Below are 22,086 nucleotides of genomic sequence, written 5' to 3'. Positions count from 1 at the left end.
ACCTTATGGTGCAGTGTATTTGTTCAATGTATTCGCACCGCGTAGGTTCCATCCCTGAAGTGGGATTTCATACTTCCATTCGTTGGCTTCGAAAACTCATGACCAAGCTGTCACCTTCCAACCTAGCCCAAACCGGATAAATCTGTCACCACAACATAGGTTCCAAAAAATAATATGGATCTAAATACATACTGTCAGTATTCTCTTCCATCTCTGTTGCGCACCTACGATATCATTCGCCACAACATAGTTACGTCATCGATCAAAGCCGACATTCAGTATCGGTTGGTTCATTACGCTCCCTCTTTATTGAACTCACAACATGTTAACCACAAATTTCGTTAGGTGTGAGAGTAGAGGAAAGTGAGAGGAAACCAAATTTGGCGAGTATTCAATTTATACTTAACATTTCTCTGTTTTCACGCTGCCGAAACCCTCTGTAGGCAGAAGCATTGGCCTGATGACTGAGGGCTCTCTCCTTCTGTATCCCACACCTCTTCTACCTAGTTGGTCAAAATGGCCACCCATTGGTTTATCCTTCACATAATAATCCATTTAAAGATATGATATTGGACGAGCAGCGTCTTTAAGATGCACGAAATAAATGACACCATATGAACAAGAGACGAAAGTTTAGCATACATTTTACATCAATATTTAATTTTGAGAAGCAACATACAGGATGGGTGCACCCTCTGATCGATCTATTCCCACATATAAATGAATTTGAAGCTAGTAAATGTGTAGAGTCCGTTTATGAGTTTATAAGAGTCGTAGGAATATATTTTTGGAGACCTTCGAGAATGGCATTTTTCGAATGGAATCTACGAAGTGGAAAAATGCTGGACAAAGTGTGTTCGCAAGAAAAGCGACAAAGTCGGAAAATAACGCATTTCTAACATAAGCCGTCGTGTGAATTACTTTTGAACACATTATCCGAAAACTGCCTTGAGCAGCTAAATCGACAGCCAACGTGTAATGGAAATATTTTAGATCTGGTAGCCACGAACAGACCAGACCTCATCGACGGTGTCAGTGTTGAGACAGGGATTAGTGATCATGATGTTGTCATTACGACTATGGTTACGAGAGTTAAAAAGTCGGTCAAGAAGGTTAGGAGAGTATTCTTACTAGAAAGAGCTGATAAGCAGTTGTTAGCATCCCACTTAGTAAATGAATCGACTTCATTTACTTCCGGTACGATGGACGTGGAAGAATTATGGGCAAATTTTAAACACATTGTAAATCACGCATTGGGGAAGTATGTGCCGAAAAAGTGGGTTACGGACGGAAAAGACCCACCGTGGTTTAACAGCGCAATTCGAAGAATGCTCAGGAAGCAAAGACATTTGCACTCGCGGTACAAGAAAGATCGGGAGAATGAGGACAGGCAAAAGTTAGTAGAGATTCATGCTGCTGTAAGAAGAGCTATGCGTGAAGCATACAACCACTACCACCGTCATACCTTAGCAAAAGATCTTGCTGAAAACCCAAGGAAATTCTGGTCTTACGTAAAATTGGTAAGCGGGTCGAAGGCTTCCATCCAGTCACTCACTGATCAGTCTGTCCTGGCAACGGAAAACAGCAAAACGAAAGCTGAAATTTTACACTTAGCATTTAAGAAATCTTTCACGCACGAGGATCGTACAAACATACCGCCGTTTGAGTCTCGTACAGATTCCCGTATGGAGGACATAGTGATAGACATCCCTGGGGTTGTGAAGCAGCTGAATGGGTTGAAAATAAATAAATCGCCAGGTCCTGATGGGATTCCAGTTCGGTTTAACAGAGTGTATTCTACTGCATTGGCTCCTTGCTTAGCTTGTATTTATCGCGCATCTCTTGCCCAACGTAAAGTTTCGAGCGACTGGAAAAAAGCGCAGGTGCCGCCTGTATATAAGAAGGGTAGAAGGACGGATCCTCAAAATTACAGACCAATATCCTTAACATCGGTTTGCTGCAGGATTCTCGAACATATTCTCAGTTCGAATATGATGAATTTCCTTGAGACAGAGAAATTGCTGTCCATGCATCAGCACGGCTTTAGAAAGCATCGCTCCTGCGAAACGCAACTCGCCCTTTTTTCACATGATATCTTGCGAAGCATGGATGAAGGGTATCAGACGGATGCCATATTCCTTGACTTCCGGAAAGCGTTTGACTCGGTGCCCCACTGCAGACTTCTAACTAAGGTACGAGCATATGGGATTGGTTCCCAAATATGTGAGTGGCTCGAAGACTTCTTAAGTAATAGAACCCAGTACGTTGTCCTCGATGGTGAGTGTTCATCGGAGGTGAGGGTATCATCTGGAGTGCCCCAGGGAAGTGTGGTAGGTCCGCTGTTGTTTTCTATCTACATAAATGATCTTTCGGATAGGGTGCATAGCAATGTGTGGCTGTTTGCTGATGATGCTGTGGTGTACGGGAAGGTGTCGTCGTTGAATGACTGTAGGAGGATACAAGATGACTTGGACAGGGTTTGTTATTGGTGTAAAGAATGGCAGCTAACTCTAAATATACACTCCTGGAAATTGAAATAAGAACACCGTGAATTCATTGTCCCAGGAAGGGGAAACTTTATTGACACATTCCTGGGGTCAGATACATCACATGATCACACTGACAGAACCACAGGCACATAGACACAGGCAACAGAGCATGCACAATGTCGGCACTAGTACAGTGTATATCCACCTTTCGCAGCAATGCAGGCTGCTATTCTCCCATGGAGACGATCGTAGAGATGCTGGAAGTAGTCCTGTGGAACGGCTTGCCATGCCATTTCCACCTGGCGCCTCAGTTGGACCAGCGTTCGTGCTGGACGTGCAGACCGCGTGAGACGACGCTTCATCCAGTCCCAAACATGCTCAATGGGGGACAGATCCGGAGATCTTGCTGGCCAGGGTAGTTGACTTACACCTTCTAGAGCACGTTGGGTGGCACGGGATACATGCGGACGTGCATTGTCGTGTTGGAACAGCAAGTTCCCTTGCCGGTCTAGGAATGGTAGAACGATGGGTTCGATGACGGTTTAGATGTACCGTGCACTATTCAGTGTCCCCTCGACGATCACCAGTGGTGTACGGCCAGTGTAGGAGATCGCTCCCCACACCATGATGCCGGGTGTTGGCCCTGTGTGCCTCGGTCGTATGCAGTCTTGATTGTGGCGCTCACCTGCACGGCGCCAAACACGCATACGACCATCATTGGCACCAAGGCAGAAGCGACTCTCATCGCTGAAGACGACACGCCTCCATTCGTCCCTCCATTCACGCCTGTCGCGACACCACTGGAGGCGGGCTGCACGATGTTGGGGCGTGAGCGGAAGACGGCCTAACGGTGTGCGGGACCGTAGCCCAGCTTCATGGAGACGGTTGCGAATGGTCCTCGCCGATACCCCAGGAGCAACAGTGTCCCTAATTTGCTGGGAAGTGGCGGTGCGGTCCCCTACGGCACTGCGTAGGATCCTACGGTCTTGGCGTGCATCCGTGCGTTGCTGCGGTCCGGTCCCAGGTCGACGGGCACGTGCACCTTCCGCCGACCACTGGCGACAACATCGATGTACTGTGGAGACCTCACGCCCCACGTGTTGAGCAATTCGGCGGTACGTCCACCCGGCCTCCCGCATGCCCACAATACGCCCTCGCTCAAAGTCCGTCAACTGCACATACGGTTCACGTCCACGCTGTCGCGGCATGCTACCAGTGTTAAAGACTGCGATGGAGCTCCGTATGCCACGGCAAACTGGCTGACACTGACGGCGGCGGTGCACAAATGCTGCGCAGCTAGAGCCATTCGACGGCCAACACCGCGGTTCCTGGTGTGTCCGCTGTGCCGTGCGTGTGATCATTGCTTGTACAGCCCTCTCGCAGTGTCCGGAGCAAGTATGGTGGGTCTGACACACCGGTGTCAATGTGTTCTTTTTTCCATTTCCAGGAGTGTAGATAAATGTAAATTAATGCAGATGAATAGGAAAAAGAATCCTTTAATGTTTGAATACACCATTAGTAGTGTAGCGCTTGACACAGGCACGTCGATTAAATATTTGGGCGTAACACTGCAGAGCGATATGAAGTGGGACAAGCATGTAATGGCAGTTGCGGGGAACGCCGATAGTCGTCTTCGGTTCATTGGTAGAATTTTGGGAAGATGTGGTTCATCTGTAAAGGAGACCGCTTATAAAACACTAATACGACCTATTCTTGAGTACTGCGCGAGCGTTTGGGATCCCTATCACGTCGGATTGAGGGAGGACATAGAAGCAATTCAGAGGCGGGCTGCTAGATTTGTTACTGGTAGGTTTGATCGTCACGCGAGTGTTACAGAAATGCTTCAGGAACTCGGGTGGGAGTCTCTGGAGAAAAGGAGGCGTTCTTTTCGTGAATCGCTACTGAGGAAATTTAGAGAACAGGCATTTGAGGCTGACTGCAGTACATTTTTACTGCCACCAACTTATATTTCGCGGAAAGACTACAACGATAAGATAAGAGAGATTAGGGCTAGTACAGAGGCATATAGGCAGTCATTTTTCCCTCGTTCTATTTGGGAGTGGAACAGGGAGAAAAGATGATAGTTGTGGTACGAGGTACCCTCCGCCACGCACCGTATGGTGGATTGCGGAGTATGTATGTAGATGTAGATGTAAAAAACATTTCACTGTAGGGCTGAGAAACTTTTCGTCGTGTTCTCGTAGCCCAAAAGATATGACAAAATAAGGAAGCGCTATGGAACATAACTAGTATATAAGTACATTTCTGTGTGGTTCTAGTAATATTTCATCAAACTCAATCATCGTGTTAGCTGTTTTATTCTGCAGTGAAAAGACTGGCAATGAAAGATGATGTTTTTTAAATTAAAAACGCACTTTGGAAATTTGTAGTAAGTTCCTATGGGACCAAACTACTGAGGTCATCGGTCCCTAGGCCTGAACACTACTTAATCTAACTTAAACAAACTTACGCTAAGGACAACACACACACACCCATGCCCGAGGGAGGATTCGAACCTCCGACGGGGGGAGCCGTGTGCGAACCGTGGCAAGGCGCCCGAGACTACGCTGCTACCCCCGCGGCAACGCACTTTCTTATCGACGTAGACAATGTACATTGCCCACAATTTTTCAGTGAGCAGAGTCCATCATTGTGATGCGATTTTGGAGTATTTGCCATCATAACTAAAACCGGGAGTACGGAAAAGTCCGATTCCTCGCGTCGGCTTTGAACCGTGACATCATCAGTATGGCGGAAATGGCTATTCTAAGCGTCTCCAATATGGCGCCTATGATGTCACTACATACACAAGGGAAAAAAACATGAAAATACGTATAAATAAGACAATAACACCTCCCTCCAAAATCACACTAACGGGACAACCGCGGGAAGTTGGGGTTTTTAGGGAGGGGGCAAGCTAAATATAACAGAAAAAAATACACCACGATCCCAAAGCACACAAAATGACGAACAAAACAAATAATTACAAAAATCTACAGGAATCTGACACTTCCCTCGACCTATATAGGTCAACCGCAGCTGACAATACCAAAGCACCAACGCCTACAGTAAAAACTACGGAAATTGGAATCAGACATTTCCCTTGACCACAGCTGACGATACCAAAACACCAATACCTACATACAAAACTATACAAAAATTGTGATCGGTCATTTCTCTTGACTTACATAGGTCAACCATAATACTGATACGAGAAAACCAACACCTACAATTACGAAAAACTGAACCAAAACCACAACACCTCAAAAATTCAAACATCCCTCATTCGATACACAATAAACAAGCGAAACATTACAATTCGTGAAAAATAGACCCAAAAAAACAATTACTTACCACCAACAAATTTCGGCTCTGCAAAGTAGGTCGGCCATCCCAAATACACACACACACACACACACACACACACACACACACACACACACGTACATACATACATACATACACAGGGCGCCATCAAACACAACAAAACGACATCTACAAAAGCAACCAGCTCATAAACTCCGCGCCGTTATGACGTCACACACCACAATACCCTTACGTCATGGGTCAAAGCAGGCGGGTGGAATGGGACGCTTCCGTTGACCCAGGGATTCGAGATTCATGCCTGTTTCTGTAACTATCTAATATCCCAACCACATCGAAACTATTATAGCAGAACTGATTCCCATCTAGAAGGGCACAGTTGTAACGGAAATTATCGAGAATAGCCTCCTAATGAACTATGGATTGAAAAGTACTGTACTCGCTAAGCCTTTTAGATAACCTGTTAATTCTGTATTGACTTCTGACTAAAATCTTCGCGATGGTGACTAAATATTGGCTCCTACTGACCAGTGAACGAGGTGTCGCTTAAATATATGCGCAGTGTAGAGGACTGTAGTGAGTAATAGTGAAGTGCGATGTTGCAAGTATCTGTGTGAATGGAGCGGAGAGGGTGAAACACAGTGTCGACACACAGCTTACTCCCCTCGTTGCAATATCGAATTGAGTCTCCGAGCTCAACGTCTTCAGTCGATGGTGGTCTGAACATAAGTATCGTAATGACGTTATGGTTAGCATTTCGTACAGTTTCGTAGTGTTTGTTTTACGGTGTGCTATTCAATGTCCTTCAGACATGCACGCTTATGAAGGTTTGGGTCGGTATGGGAGGCGTGCTCGGATAACCCAAGTGGTTAAGGCGACCGCTTGAGCAAAGCGGGTTCGAGTTCGTATCCGCACAAGTTTTCATATTATTACTAATACATCGTGCAACTGAAGTCTAATCATATTCGCAACAACGAATGAATTTCTTCTAATATTCCGTAGACTGTAAACATCATTTTGTGGAGGCCTGTGGGCATAGTAGAACGCGTGTAAGTTGTGCCTATTGGCTAGGTGACCTGGTATGGTAAAACGAACTTGTCATTGACTACCGACAGTAATTATTGTCGCATTCAATTTATACAACGGATTGCTTACTTGAACCTAAAATTGATAGAAAGAGAAGTGTCCCTATAGTTTGAGATACATAAATATACAGAGGGAAGGAAGTGAATACGGGTCAAGCCATTGAGAGACTGTGGTGATTTAAACGCCTGGTAGGGATACTAACTCTTTCTGGGTAAGGCCTACAACACTTACGGACTGTACCACACTCTTGGGATGGGCAGATAGTGGTGTTTAATACACTCTATTTTCCCCATGAGAAAGCTATGATTCGTGATGTTCGCATAAAACCATCTTGTTTTTCCTAATTCAGTGACTGCAATTTCTCAAGATGAACTCTTGACTTGCATTGCAACGAGCAGACAGATGAAGAGAAAATCTCACTTTAATGCACACGATAAGAGGAACATGATATAACATGCCTAATCAAGTGAAACTATTGCGAAACGTCTTCAAGATGATGAATATTTGCGAGGGGTAATTATAAAGTTCTTTATCGCCTCTAATAAATAAAGTTACTCAATTAATTTGTTGTTTGTTCGCAGGTTCATGTCTGCAGTGACGGTACACACTGAAATTCCCGCTACACAGCAGCATTTCATGCCTCTAGAGGAGTCAAAACCAGTTGGCGTAGTCCAACTCCACTTTGTAAACAGGCAGTTCACGCTACTGTGACGCAGCCATTCCAGCGTCAACCATGTACCTGCAAACAAGCAAAACATTCTAAAAGTAACTTTAGTTTTTCGAGGTGACGATTAAAACTTTGAGTACCCATCGTAATCGGTGAAACGATTGAAAATAATAATAGATTGAAAAGACAGTTATGGAACTAATGTTTGATATATGTCACGTTTCATTAAGCGTATATGGCAGACGACCCAACAGAGGTAAATCTGTGCACTGATTCGCAGATTTATTTAAATATTTCTCTTCCTGGACAGATGAATCAGAAAGTCAGATACTTAATAAGGTACGTTACGTCATTCCTTAAGTAATGCCACATAAAGCAAAGGCACACGGAGATGATAGTGTTTCAATCTAAATGGTAGAAGTGGAGACAAGGAAATACGGAGTCTGTTCAAAAAATTCCGGAACGTTGTCCACAAAATTTTTGTACGTTTACCATTTACTTATCGTGCATGGTCTCCTGCATAATATTCTCCTCCACAATTGATATACCGCTTCCAACGCCGTTTCCACTTCCGGAACCAGTCTTGGTACGCCTCTTGTTGGATTGCGCGAAGCGTCGTCTGCGAAGAACAATGCTCGTTAGAGATAAAAACTTCAGATTTTTAATTTTTATTTTGTTTTTTTCTAAATAAATTACATAAAGTAAAATTTCTTATAAATACACATGAGCCGTAAATTAGCTAAATGAAAGCATCGATAAAATGTATGTGTATGATCAGTTATAGTGAGGAATTCTAAAGCAAATAAGGTAACATAACATTGCAATGTATTTCTAGAACAAATACCGCATGGTTTCATACATGCTATATGGTCATAAGACAGAGATTTAGAAACCAGGTTTTAAATCGGAAGTCGTTACCACGAATAGATGCGGATCGGAACGAACAGCAGTTTAAAGCTAAAGCAATGATAGAAAACTGCAAAATTAAAGAAATCGAACATGGAAAAAGTTGAAACAATCAGAGGCTATTGAGAGTTTCAATGGGCATTAGGCAACAACTGACTGAAGTAGGTCAAAGAGATACAAAAGAAGATGAAAGGGTAGCTCTGAGAGATTAAATAGTGAAGGAAACAGGAAAAACGAGACAAAAAGACAAGACTCAACAGAAATCCTAGGACTTGTTGAGATACTGAATTGGATGGATGTAGCAGAGAATGAGATCGTCCATCATGTACTCGTCCCATACCTGTTATGAGATACTGTTCGAATACTATATGTCTATGCAGAAGAATTTATTACCCTTCCGGCGGCAGTTTTTGTAGGTCACTGGAGCGACGAAAAGATTGGAAAAAAGCGCAGGTCGTTCCCGTTTTCGAGAAGTATCGTCGGCCACGCGCACGTGATTATATACGTGCAGCGCTGTCGTCAATATGCTGTAGAATTCCCCAACTTATGAAGATGCTCAAAAATTTTGATATCTTTGGAGAAAGAAATTTCCTCTACAGAAATGAGCACGGATTCTGCGAGCGTACATTTTATGAAACTCAGCTTGTCTTGTTCGTCCATGAGATGCGGAACACCGTAGTAGCGCCGTGGTTAATGCCTTGTTCCTTGACTTCCGGAAGGCATTCGATAAAGTTTCGTATTGTCGTTAAGTGAACAAAATATGAGCTTAATGAGTATCGGACGTGATTTGTGAATAGATTCACGACAGTTTTGCACAAATAAAGTAGTAAATATCGTTGGAAGGTGTCTGAGGAATTTTCTGCTCGATCATGTTGCCTAAAACAAGATTTCAATGTTAGAAAACTGTGGCGATGTGGAGGTAGACAATTGGAAAATCAACGATTGGCGCGTAGATACGGGGAGGGCGGTGGGTGGATCGGGACCATTAATCCCACTTCCACACAAGAAGGCCATGGAGGCTTTTTTTTCATTTATTTAAATAGTAGTAATGTTTCTCACTTTAAAGTATAGCTGTGCCCTAGGGTCACTGACCAGTCACTGAGTATGTGTTTACATCATGGTTAAACGGTGAATTGTCGCGCGGGATTAGCCGAGTGGTCTCAGGCGCTGCAGTCATGGACTGTGCGGCTGGTCCCCGCGGAGGTTCGAGTCCTCCCTCGGGCATAGGTGTGTGTGTTTGTCCTTAGGATAATTTAGGTTAAGTAGTGTGTAAGCTTAGGGACTGATGACCTTAGCATTTAAGTCCCATAAGATTTCACACACATTTTTTTAAACGGTGAATAGTGTCTGTGAAAGTTTTAAAATGTTTCGTCACACTGACAACAAGAACGGAGTTGCATTAATTAGCGTGGCTGAGATGTGTTGTTTGTCCAGTTTACCTTAAGCGATATTTTAGAGTAACTTTTTTAGTTATATTTTGGAAGAGTGAACTATTATTAAATAATTGTGTTAATTTAATTACGCTAATTGTACATGATAATAAATGTAACTCCTGTGGAATCCATTTAATATTAAAATTATGGTGTCACCGTTTAAATAAACCACATAGTTTCTTCCTAATGAAATTTTAAATGCATGAAAAATAAGGGTAATGCTCCATAAGACTGACCCAATGGGGAAAAATACTTTAAGGGCGGAAATGTGACTTCAGAACCCAACACTGCATTTAAGAGAAGTCATGGAAATAGCTGCAGACACTAGAGAATAACTGTAAATTCAGAGGTTTGATGGTACAAAGACTTCCAGTTTTTTGAGAAAGCAACTGAAATTTGTCACCAGCTAGACTTCTCAGTTTTGGTTGCTTGTGTGGCTGGGAATGAAAAGAACAGACCAAACAACTTGATGGCGTGATCCTGAAGAGTACTACTCAGGGGCGGTCTTTATTCTGCTCTTAGATTGTTTTATAACAGAATTAAAGATAAGAAAGTGCTGTCTGGATTTTCTTCACTGTTCTCGATTTCAGTTAGTGAAGTATTGTTAAATAGTGAAGATCGAGAACAGTTCAACCCCTTAACTGAACTCTACTTTGGACTTGTGGAATGTGGAGTTGACGTTCTTGCTGAATTACATTATGGAGAAGGATATCTGTGAAAGAAGATTCCAGACCATCATCTGCCAAGGAAGCACAGCAATTATGTAACAGAGACATTTATCCAAATATCTACAACCTTCTGAAGGTAATGACCACACTTCCTGTAACTACAGCCAAAGCAGATAGGTCATTCTCTAATTCGAAGAGAATCAAGACATACCTCCTAAATTGAACAGGACAGGCAATTTTTAAGTTTGGCTCACACCAAGTCATATAACAATTATTAGATTATCGTTTATTAATGTTTACAAGTTATAAAACTAAATAACATATTAGGTAAAATGTTATTACAGTTTTCTAATGTAATATAAAGAATTATTCTATACAATATTCAGAATTAATACTGTCCCTTTAGACAAATGCAACATCCATGCCCCACTAGGATTCGAACCCGGACCCATCTCGGACGAATAATCAGCCACTTAGACAACTGTGTCACTGGGACGGATAATAAAAGTTCTAGAAGTCTCCATAGAAAACACAAAGAGGGCGTAATTTATTTATTTAATCACAAGACGAAATTTATTCCCCATTATAAAAATATTTCAGCTGAAACAGAAAGGAAATAACACCCTGATTATCCAAATGACATTTTTTGATGCTTTGGCATATCTCCCATCAGTACAGAATAATTTCTAAATTCAAGGAAAAATTCATTCGCACCAAAAAATAGTTCCACACCCTTATTAGTCGATTTTCTTGTAATTAAATAGAATAAGTAATTGATGCCATATTTGGTTGCACTGGTATATTGAGTTGCGGTCTAGTTTAAAATGTTCGGCACATTCTTCCTAGTTCAGTTATTTTGGGAAACGTCAAAAACAGGCAAAAGAATAAGAAATTGAGGACGTTGTCCTCAATCAGTTTTAAAAGAATTGAGGACAAAACGTGGAATTAAGAACTGTCCGCAGAAAATGAGGATGTGTGGTCAACTTAGTTTAATGATTAAAAGTGTAATAGCATATTTGCATTGATGTGCCGTTGGATGTTAGTGGTGGAGGGGGAGGGGGGGCGAGGGGGAATATCGGGGAGACCGATGGTAGTAAAGTAGAGGAGGCGACAACTTTCAATCCTCGCCTAGGGCGGAAACTCATGTAGCAACGACCCTGTGACCGGTTAGGGCTCGCCTGCTGAAGGGAGGGGCGGGGGAGGGGGTGGGGGTGGGGGGTGGGGGGCGAGCAGCTTGTGTCCGACCCCACAGGACTCTGATCGGCCATCATGTACTCGTCCCATACCTGTTATCCGGACTACGGGCATGCGAATAACCGACCATGACGGGTCTTGGCTGACATCGCGCCACGTCTCTCCGTACTGTACAAACCCAAACGCCTCTCTCTCTCTCTCTCTCTCTCTCTCTCTCTCTCTCTCTGTGTGTGTGTGTGTGTGTGTGTGTGTGTGTGTGTGTCTGTCTGTATCACCCCCCCCCCTTTTTCTTTCTTCTTCTTAGTTTCTTTCTCTCTCTCTTTTTTAACACGAAAGTAACGTTTCCAAGAAGGCTTACGATAACTTCATGCAGCATGTGCTAATTTGATATTCAGTACAAGGACAGCAAAAGAGACTCATTTCCAAACAGAAGATTTAATCCGCTTGTAAATAATGGGAAAATCCGAACAGTACATATTAAATAAATATTACCACTAGGAGACGACTATCTGTATACAGAAAATATATGACAACATTATATATTCACAGTTATAACTTTCCATTGCTTCCAGTTAAAGAAAATTTATGATCACCCGTGATCAGCAGAAGATCACTAACGCTGTCTGGATTTAATTGGCTGTGACGATTTGTTAATACGAGTAACTTGCCAGCTTTACTAAAGTACCGCTCACTAGGTGCGCTTGTTGCTGGGATAAATAAAATGCGTTATGTAACTGCAGCCACCTCTGGTAGATCCTTTTCATGTCTGCTCTGCCACTTGAACATGTCATCATCGTAGTTCCAGCGTGCATTAAAATATAGACTACATCATCTGCAGCGGAAAATTTACTACTTTTCCAGCTCTTGAAATGCTCTCTCTTTGTGGGTGGGAATGACACTGTACTTGACGGCTTTATGTTGATAAACAACAGAGAGAAGTAATAAAGAACTGCATGAAGGTGCACCGACAAAAAATATTTTACATTGATAAAATATTACACCAATTACAATACTTCCGTTTGGCTACAATACACTATTCACTAACTATACAAGAACGATTACGTTAATTATTTCAAGTAGTACCTGCCAAAGTAGCACACTTCTGACGCACACTGGTAACAATTTCCCGCTTTTCATTTACGTCAAGCGTATCTCCATCACGGAAAGGAACGTAAGAATTTTGCTTGGAAGTTATTACATCCTTCTCGCGTAGGAAAGGCAGGGCTTGATTTTTAATTCCTTGTACCTCCCATTAGAAATACATATATGTTAGTATACATCAATTACGCTATTTAATTGCTAACGTATTCTTCCGCGTATCATAATGAGACTGCACTTGTAACTACAGTAAGTGACCTTATCTCTGTAATTTTCATTGACGCTGCAGACTTGTAGTCAAACCAAAGAAGAAATAGTTAGATTGTAGGCGCTTTTTCGCCTACAAATTACCCTCTTTAAAGTAATTTCATCCGTCACCAAAGCAGCATCTTGGTTATTTTGAACGAGTAAAGACTCTTGCATAATGCACAAGACTGTTTCAAAATTGATTTCAAAGTTATGCAGAGATAAACCTTTTCACTTGCCGCAAGATTAATGTTGCAGTATTTATAGTCGCTATGATGTTCAGAGCATCATTTAACAAGAAACTGTCTTCATCGAGAGTGTAGTGAAGTCCTGTGTTAATACAATGAGCAGCACGAAGAAGCAATTCGTGAATTTCTGAAGATTTAATTATACTGGCACAGCGGTCGAAAACAAAATCTAAATTATGTAACACGTCCGGGGAAATGTTCTTTTTTAATGTTTACGCCCTTCTTCTTAACAGTCAGGAATTAAGCTGTAAATCAAACATTACTCACAATACACCAATCCATGTTTACGTAATGTACTGCAAGCGTCAAATAATGCACCTGATTGCGTGAATCAGTCCACATATTATCTTTTGCGGCATATGTTGTATTCCTGAATAACCGAAGGCACTATGCTATTTCAAATTTCATCAAGTTGTTCTTCGACATCTCTGCTTATAGTAGAGGGATGTAGCATAACATCGGAAATGCTGATTTCCCCATAATGTGCAACTAGTCTATCTTAGCCTAGTTCCTCGAAACCTTCCCCAGTAATAACATTAAAAGGTCGGACACATTGCAACACATTTTACTGTTATATTATCCCCGAAGGATGCGTCACTGTAGATTTCTAAAAAAAAAAAAAAAATCAGATGTGTGTGAAATCTTATGGGACTTAACTGCTAAGGTCATCAGTCCCTAAGATTACACACTACTTAACCTAAATTATCCTAAGGACAAACACACACCCATGCCGAGGGAGGACTCGAACCTCCGCCTGGACCAGCCGCACAGTCCATGACTGCAGCGCATAAGACCGCTCGGCTAATCCCACGCGGCAGATTTCTTAAAGCATTTCTTCAAATGAGTGAACCGCACCAGACATACAATAATGTAGAGCAGTTTATGCACGATACCTTCCAAATGGACTCGCTGTTTTTGTCCACAACCAACAGAAATCTATTCAATATTTCGCTTTTTAGACCCTCCCATTTTTTCAATGTCTACGCATTGGTTTCAGTCTTACTGCACTGGCTACCTCACGCCGCATGACTGCAGACGAAAAACAAATGAGAAGACTGTTCAAATGATTCAAATGGCTCTGAGCACTATGGGACTCAACTACTGAGGTCATTAGTCCCCTAGAACTTAGAACTAGTTAAACCTAACTAACCTAAGGACATCACAAACATCCATGCCCGAGGCAGGATTCGAACCTGCGACCGTAGCGGTCTTTTGGTTCCAGACTGCAGCGTCTTTAACCGCACGGCCACTTCGGCCGGCTGAGAAGACTGTGCTGGCAGTAGTTGCCTACGGATAAAGACACGTTTAACGTCTTGAGAGTCAGACATTACGTAGGATTCGGTCATGGCTTCTATGCCCGGCCACGATAACTGGTGAGCGCAGTCAAACCACTCAGTCTGCGCTCCTCCCATCTCGCATTCTATGATTACTTGCTCGGTTATGGAGGACTCTACTATACACACTCACAGCAATTACTGTGGGGGCGCTCCGGCGTCCATGTCGGAGGCGCGATTTTTCGAACGTGGCCTTACCGTCGAGCGACAAGAGTGAAGACATGTCTGAGTCGGTGCCGGCTCATTCGGCTCATTTTGGCTTGGCTTGTATGAGATGGAGCTCAAGTGTATTGTATTTTTGGCTCACCAAGAACTTGTTTGGGTCACGAGCACTCTGTTACGGACGTCCTATAAACTTAGTTACTGAAGTGGTTAAAGGTGGTTATGTTTTTTATTTGTAAAAATGTTTTGTATTCATTAACAGTTAAGTCATAAGTTCCAAGTTAACGTACATTGCCACTTGAATGGCAGCTGTGCTTTTTTCCTAAGGACATCTGTGACAATTGGTGGCCGTAATTATTGATAACGTTTTGAGTATTCTGAGTGGTTCCATTTCGAGTATACTGTGTTTCTTAAAACCTCTGGTGATTACTGTGTGAGGTATGTTTTTTTCCTCAACTCTGTATTGTATTGTATTGTATTGTTAACGGGGGCGAGGGAGAGCGCCTCCCAACCCGGCACCACCACTCCTAACTACAACCATAGTATCACACTTTTTGTAGGTGCAGACTGTGTTCCAATACTAAACGTTGAAATATTTTGTGACGGTTCAGTTGCTGATATTTTGGCGTTCTGATCTGCACGAACGACTTGTACTTGAGTGAGAAGGAGCCTCTGATATCTAGTACAGTGGGAAGAACTATCAGCCATGTACTTCACAGTGGTTTGCAAGGTACGGATGTAATAGTAATACGATTGGTGCGCTTCTTCACACGATCGTTTGCTAGGCGAGTGAGCGTCACTTTTCGTGTTCAACAAATTCCAGTAGCAGACGTTCCAAAGGGGAGTTGCATATCACGGAAGGTTTTATTGTCGAAGTTCATAGAACGCACGTTCCAGTAAGAGGTGAGAAACGTACACTACTGGCCATTAAAATTACTACACCACGAAGATGACGTGCTACAGACGCAAAATTTAACCGACAGCAAGAAGATGCTGTGATATGCAAATGATTAGCTTTTCAGAGCATTCACACAAGGTTGGCGCCGGTGGCGACACCTACAACGTGCTGACACGAGGAAAGTTTCCAACCGATTTCTCATACACAAACAGCAGTTGACCGGCGTTGCCTGGTGAAACGTTGTTGCGATGCCTCGTGTAAGGAGGAGAAATGCGTACCATCACGTTTCCGACTTTGATAAAGGTCGGATTGCAGCCTATCGCGATTGCAGTTTATCGTATCGCGTCATTGCTGCTCGCGTTGGTCGAGATCCAATGACTGTTAGCAGAATATGGAATCGGTGGGTTCAGGAGGGTAATACGGAACGCCGTGCTGGATCCCAACGGCCTCGTATCACTAGCAGTCGAGATGACAGGCATCTTATCCGTATGGCTGTAACGGATCGTTCAGCTACGTCTCGATCCCTTAGTCAACAGATGGGGACGTTTGCAAGACAACAAATATCTGCACGAACATTTCGACGACGTTTGGAGCAGCATGGACTATCAGCTCGGAGACCATGGCTGCGGTTACCCTTGACGCTGCATCACAGACAGGAGCGCCTGCGATGGTGTACTCGACGACGAACCTGGGTGCACGAATGGCAAAACGTCATTTTTTCACATGAATCCAGGTTCTGTTTACAGCATCATGATGGTCGCATCCGTGTTTGGCGACATCGCGGTGAACGCACATTGAAAGCGTGTATTCGTCATCGCCATACTGACGTATCACCCTGCGTGATGGTATGTGGTGCCATTGGTTACACGTCTCGGTCACCTCTTGTTCACATTGACGACACTTTGAAAAGTGGACGTTACATTTCAGATGTGTTACGACCCGTGGCTCTACCCTTCATTCGATCTCTGCGAAACTCTACATTTCAGCAGGATAATGCAAGACCGCATGTTGCAGGTCGTGTACGGACCTTCTGGATACAGAAAATGTTCGACTGCTGCCCTGGCCAGCACATTCTCCAAACCTCTCACCAACTGAAAACGTCTGGTCAATGGTGGCCGAGCAACTGGCACGTTACAATGCGCCAGTCACTACTCTTGATGAACTGTGGTATCGTGTTGAAGCTGTATGGGCAGCTGTACCTGTACACGCCATCCAAGCTCTGTTTGACTCAATGCCCAGGCGCATCAAGGCCATTATTTAAGGTCAGAGGTGGTTGTTCTGGGTACTGATTTCTCAGGATCTATGCACCCAAAATTGCGTGAAAATGTAAACACATGTCAGTTCTAGTATAATATATTTGTCCAATGAATACCCGTTTATCATCTGCATTTCTTCTTGGTGTAGCAATTTTAATGGCCAGTCGTGTATTACGTCCTCAAAGATACGCATGCAAAACGATCACGACGAAAAAATCACTGAAATATGTTACCATTCGCAGGCCTACTGGCAGTGCTTCTCTCCTTGTAACATTCGCGAATGGAAGAAGATATGGGGAAATGATAGTGACATGACCAGTATCCTGCGCCATACACCGAAAGGTGTATAGAGGGTGTCCCAGCAGGAATGGTCATTATTCAGGGATATGACACGAACGATCATTTGGAGCAAAACAGTCCATTAAACATAGGCTCCAAAACGCATACCTCATAACTTATGAACAGTTCATCATCTTCGATACTGTGAAACACGTTTCTTCTACTGAACAGGTAGCTCTTAATATATTCATTTTAGAACACATGTTTACTGCACTTTTGTTTTTGTCCATACAATCTTCTCACAAAATATGGAAAGCAAAGAGCTTGCAGTAGAAGATGTTTGTTTCACAGTATCGGTGACGAAGAAGCGCTCACGGCTCTTAATGTATGCATTTTAGAGAGAATGTTTACTAGGCTTTCTTGTCTCGAATGATAGTTACTCTCAAGTCCTTGAACACTGACCATTTTTCCTGGGACACCTTGAGATGTAGAAAGGAGACGTACAAAAAAGTATCGAATCAAACAGGCAATTTGAAATATAAACTTCTAAATCGTGGGAAGCGCAAGAAGTGAAAAGTAGCTAAGTAGGAATGGTTAGAGAAAGAAATGCAAAGCTTTAGAAGTATGCATGGCTATAGTAAAAGTAGATGTAGCTTCCAGAAAAAATAAATACGTCTTTGGAGAAACGATAAACAGATGCATGAAGATCAAGAACTCAGGTGGTAAGCCATTAAAAAGCAAAGAAGCTAGGGCTGAATGATGTAAGGAGTATATCTAAAGGCTACATAAAGAAGAGAAATTTGATGGCAGTATTATGCAGAGGGATAGGGAAATGAATGAAAGTGAGGTTGGAGGATTCTATGATGCAAGAAGGCTGACAGTACTGGCGAGGACCAAATGGAAACGAGGTATCTTGAGTAGAGGAAATGCCATTAGAATCACTGAGATCATTGGGAGAACATGACTTGACAAAACTGCTCTACCTGGTATGCAGACCGAGCGAGGTGGCGCAGTGGCCAGTACACTGGACTCGCATTCGGGAGGACGACGGTTCAAACCCGAGTCCGGCCATCCTGATTCTCCACGATTTTGTTAAAACCGCTTCAGGCAAACGCCCGGATGGTCCCTTTGAAAGAGATCGATGAGCTCTCTGTTTGGTTCCTTTCCCTGAGTCAACCAACCAATCAACCTAATACGCAAGATTTGTTAGAAAGGCGAAATCCTTCCAGACTTCAAGAATAATGTAATAATTTCAGTAACTATGAACGCATTGTGCTGACAGGAAGGAGTCCTACTGAACCGTCAGCTTAAAAATTCATAGTTGCAAAAAATTAATACGAAATATCTACAGACGAGTGAACCGAATTGGTAAACGTCAATTTGATTGGAAAAAAATGTAGGCTCACGCATAACGGTACTATTCCTGCAACGTATCTTAGAAGATAGACTGAAAGAGATAAACCTACAGCATTGGTATATGTAGAGAAACCGTTGGACATTGTTGGTTGGAATACACTATTTGAAACTGTGAAGGTAGAAGGGGGGAAAAATTACACGGAGAATAAGGTTACCCAGAATTTCTGCAGAAACCAGACTGCAGTAATACGAAGCGAAGTGTGTGAAAGGGAAGCAGTAGTTGAGAAGGTAGTGAAGCAGGGTTGTAGCTTATCACCCACGTCACTCGATTTGTATCTATAGCAAGCTGTAAAGGAAACCAAGGAGAAATTTGAAAAGGGAATTAAAGCTCAGGGCGAAGAAATAAAGTTTAAGATTTACAGATGATTCTGAAATTCTCGCAAAATGGCAAACACATCTAAAGTTCAGTTGAGGCTCTAAAATTAGTAAATGAGATCTGCTATTTGAACAGCAAAATAACTCACGATGACAGAAATAGAGAGGATGTCAGTATAAGCGTTTCCGGGACAGAGGAATATTTTCATACCTAATATAAATTTCAGTGTCTGGAAGTCTTTCCTCGAAGAAACAAGGAAGATATACAGTATAACTAAGAAGAGAATAGAAGCTTTTGCGGAGCGATTGAGTCGGACTTGAGAGAAAAGGAATTTATGGCAAAATTTGAGTAAAAGAAAAAATATGTTAATAGGACGTATCCTGTGGCAACAAGGTATGGATAATAAGGTAATTAAGGAAAAAGCGACAGGTAAAATACTGGTGGGAGGGGGGGGAGACCAAAACTTGAATCCCTTTAGAAGGTTTGAGTTGATATCTAATGCAATAGTTTTACAGACATGAAGAGAGTTGCACAGAATAGATAAGTGTGGAGAGCTGCAGTAAGTCAGTTTCGGACTGAAGACACAACAACATACTGAAATACTAGTAAATACTAGCTCAGGAGACTGTGTATGATAACCAACACAAATTATATTAAAAGAACCGCTGCCCATAAAAGGTGCTCTCCCAGTAGAGAGCACGACATTCTGTCGCGTTGACGTCCGCACCAGTTGAATTGGTGGGCCACGCCAGGAAAGGCTATCGTCTTACCAGCCTCGATTCACCAGCGAGAGCAGCCCACCGGTAACTGGTATACCTTAAGGGAGTATGTCATCAAATCGTCTGGATAAATGAAAGAAAAACATGTATGAAATGTATTTGCAGTTGCGAATACGGTCTACCAACATCTAAACGATGGAATGACGACAATGAAAATTTGTGCCGGATTTCCCGCTTATCATGAGCGGTCGCCTTACCATTAGATTATCCGAGCACGTTTCGCGGCCAGACCCAAACTACCATATATCGTCAAACACATGTTTACAGTAGCATGCATGATTGTGCGAACGAACATTGCATCTTACTTCCGAACAACATAGTCACTGCAATATCGTAAAGAAAAACATATTATTGTATCAATCACGGCATTTTCCAAAGTGTTGAGTAACAAGTAGGGCTTAGAACTGGAAAATTAGCAATTAAATTATAGCTCGGAGGAATGAGTACGAATTTCCACTTTGTCTGATATTCACAGAATCTGAGAAATATTTTAATTAGATTTCAACAAAATCTGTTCTAACCACCCGTGGAAAACAAGACATTGATTTAACTTACTTCAGTTTACTGATTAATGCTGTCCTCATTGCTACAGCTATCATTATACTTCACCAGTATAGGAAATGCAGAACTGGAAAAGGACTCTCTGGAAGAGATTTGATCTAACCAAATTGACGCTGCTCGCCACGGTAATTGCAACATGAGGCGGAGTGGAACTATGTCGTCTTTTCAGACAAGTCTCACTTCTGCGAGCAGCGTGGTCGTATCCCTGTGTGGCGCTTCGAGGAGAACAAACGGTGCCAGTTCTCATTAGTCACCGTCATATGCGCCCAGCATCTGGCGTGATGGTATGGAGTGTCATTGGATACACTAAAGGATCACCTCTGTTTCGTATAGCCGATTATTTAGACATTAACAGTTACACTTCTAACCTGATAAGGCGTGTGGCTGGATCCTATCTTCGAAGTCTCCATGGTGATATACACTGACGGAGAAAAGCCGCGACACCAAGGTGGGACATAGGCGTGTTTATACATCTGAAAGATGGTGTCTATTCAAATTTCGCGCCAATCGCACAAGAATTGCGCTATTAGCGCCACTATGAAGATGATTATCAGATTTGCTATAGATACACGTTTTAACGGTCGTGAGCATTTGTTACCTATGAGGTAGCTGGCAGCGGTGGTCTTAAGAATGTACAGTCGCAAGAAGATCAGGCTCCGGACGGCCACGTAGCACTACCGAGAGGGACGACCATCGTGTTCGATGTATAGCTCTGGCTCCTCGTACTGCATCTGCAACAGCAACCTGAGCAGCATTTGACTCCACAGTGACACAACGAACTTTTACAAATCGGTTACTCCAAGGACAGCTCCGAGCCAGACGCCCTGTCGCAAGCATTCCACTGACCCCAAACACCACCATTTGCAACTTCAGTCGTGTCAAGGGAGAGATCATTGGAGGGTGGGGTTGTGGTCTGTTGTGTTTTCTGATGAAAACTGGTTCTGCCTCCATGCCAGTAATGGCACTGCGTTGGTTAGGAGGAGGCCAGTTCAGAGCCTGCAACCAACCTGCCTGCATGATAGACACACTGGACGTACAACTGGAGTTATGGTCTGGAGTACGATTTCGTATAACAGCAGGAGCACTGGCTGTCCCACGTACCCTGACTGCAAATTTCAACGCCAGTCTGATGATTCGACCTGCTGTGCCGCCATTCATGAACACCATTACAAGAAAATAACTCTGTTTTCCAACAGAATAACGCTCGCCCACGTACCGCTGTTGTAACCCAACATGCTCTAAAGAGTGTCGACATGTTGCCTTGGCCTGCTCGATCACCAGATCTGTCTCCAATAGCCCACATGTGGGACATCATCGGACGACAACTCCAGCGTCATCCACAAACAGCATTAACCGTCCCTGTATTGACCGAGCAAGTGCTACAGGCATGGACCTCCATCCCACAAGCTGACATCTAGCATTTGTACGACACAATGTATGCACGTTTGCATGCTTGCAGTCAACATTCTGGCGGTTATTAATGTACCAGCATTTCACATTTCGAAAGGCCTACCTCGCGCTTGCATTAACCTGTGATCTTGCAACTTTAATCACTTAAATATATTACCTAGACAAATGTATTTCCAAAATGTCATTACTCTACATTAATTATTTTTTGGTGTTTCGATTTTTTCCGTCAGTGTATTTCAACAAAGTGTTGGACTGCTTCTCTGTCCAGCACATTGTGAAACTTACGTTAAATTAGATCTAGTAAACAACCGTTATA

Source organism: Schistocerca nitens, chromosome 3 (genome assembly GCF_023898315.1).
Source record: "Schistocerca nitens isolate TAMUIC-IGC-003100 chromosome 3, iqSchNite1.1, whole genome shotgun sequence".
Taxonomy (NCBI): Eukaryota; Metazoa; Arthropoda; class Insecta; order Orthoptera; family Acrididae; genus Schistocerca; species Schistocerca nitens.
This window is presented reverse-complemented; position numbering follows the sequence as displayed.